This window comes from Ursus maritimus, unplaced genomic scaffold (assembly GCF_017311325.1).
Source record: "Ursus maritimus isolate PB19 unplaced genomic scaffold, ASM1731132v1 scaffold_6, whole genome shotgun sequence".
In the NCBI taxonomy this organism is placed as follows: Eukaryota; Metazoa; Chordata; class Mammalia; order Carnivora; family Ursidae; genus Ursus; species Ursus maritimus.
The window spans coordinates 7,339,069-7,340,851 of NW_024426774.1; the positions used below are offsets into that span (position 1 = coordinate 7,339,069).

The 1,783-nt window shown below is 60.5% G+C and overlaps 1 protein-coding gene across 5 annotated transcripts in view; it reads right to left on the reverse strand.

Moving 5' to 3' along the window:
- Nucleotides 1-1,710: 1,710 nt before the first annotated feature.
- Nucleotides 1,711-1,783, reverse strand: part of COLEC11 (collectin subfamily member 11) — a 28,647-nt gene continuing 28,574 nt past the window's right edge. For all 5 annotated transcript variants that reach the window (XM_040622857.1, XM_040622855.1, XM_040622854.1 and 2 more), the window contains one exon: nt 1,711-1,783. This exon is cut by the window's right edge. The gene's annotated coding sequence lies outside the window, so the exon portion shown is untranslated.

The window sequence follows — 1,783 nt, forward strand, 5'->3', positions numbered from 1 at the left end:
AAATAAGCGGCAATGGTCTGACCTGGTGCCCAGTTGTTGATCCCCCATCAGATTTGCTTTCGAACAACCCTAGTCCCGGACAGGAGCGCAAGCCGGCACAAAGGCGCTGTGTCTGCTCAGGGGACAGCTGACAGCAGGAGGCGACAGGAGGGGCTGGCCCGGAGGAGCTCCCTCCCCCCTCTCAGAGCTGGGGGGACAGGAGAGCACAATGGTGTTGCCCTTCTACCCCCCTCGCCTCCAAGTGAGGGAAGGGAGACCCCCAGGGGGCCAGGGCTCCCCCAGGACTGCACAGGAGCCAGAAGAGCCCTCGGGAAGGCAGGTGCACGCCTCTGACCCTCCCTGACACCAAAAGAGCAGGGACTCTGTGCGGGGTGCTGGAAGGTCATTGCAAGGGCAGGGCAATGCCGTGAGGCTGTGCCCGCTCAGCTCGGGGCCCTCCCTGCCGGGCACTGCCCAACCACAGCCGCAGGCCCCCACGGACTGGACCTGCCCCTGGGCACGAGGGAGGCATCGGTTCGGTGAAAGGCGGGCCCCGAGGCATGGATGGGGCGTGCCGGGCTGCCCCACATCTTCCTGCCCCCGTGGGCAGCCGTTGGGGCTCCAGCAGGGGTCTGCTGCTTCATCCCCCTAGCACCCACAGTTACAGCCAGAGCTGGCATCCTGCCCATCCTGAGCTCCAGTCCCCACAGGGCACATGAAGAGGAAGAGGGAACTCTGTGTGTGTGTGTGTGTGCGCGCGCGCGCGCGCGCTCACGCGCACATGTACAGCAAGTGGGTTCAAACTCAGGGAACCCAAGCCCTCTGGAGTAGGCGGGAAGCATGCTGCCCCTCCCCCTGCTGGACGGTGACTGTGCCTGCCCATTGCTCTCGGAGGCTCTAAGCGGACTTGCCCTTTTGTCCAGAGGGGTGACCCAGGCAGAGACACTATTGTCGTCCACGGCAGTCGGCTACACAAACACCCTTAAAACCATGTTCCGGAACATCGGGCAGCCAGGGCCTCACTCACAAGACACGAGCAACATGTGTGGCCTCTGAAGAACTGCCCCCAACAACCCCCTTCCTGCCCCCACAACCCCGGCTGGATTTCTTTTATATGTGCCTATGTGTTGTATTCTTTGAAACATGAAGAAGTTTGGTTTTTACTAGAGAATCTGATGCACGAAAAGGAGAAGAATCACAGGTGACGTGGCGGCAGCTTCCAGACTTGCCTCCCGGTGTCCACACCCGGTGACATCCCCTCCCGAGCGCGCACGGGCCCTGGTGGGTCACCCCTCATGAACAGAGCGCCCTTGTGAGGGGACGGTGCACCACTTCCCAGATCAGGTCTTGCTCGCGGCTCTGAGGCTGCGGCCGCGGTGCAGAAAGCTGCCCCGTGGACAGGCCCCCGGGGATGAGGAGCCCCACCCCGCCCACAACACCACTGCTTGTCACTTATGAACCCCAAGGAAAGTCCTGATCCGCAGGAACTGTCACTCGCCGACAGCGCCCACAGAGATAAGACACCGCGAGGACACGGCACGTGCCCACGTCAGCCGCGCAGAACTTCGGTTTCCTTCTCCCGAAACCTGCACTTCCGCAAGCAGAATGGTCCCTACCTAAATAACAGTGAAAAGGAACATACATTTGAATGTAATTTACAGGAACATTGGCCAAAGTGGGTTCTGCACGCAGAAATTAGCAGGAAGACAGTAACCGAAGACCCCACGACCATTGTCTGTACTCAACTGCGGCATAGCTCAAGCTTTTATTGCATAGTTGGGCAAAGGCGAGAGCGGTTCAGAGT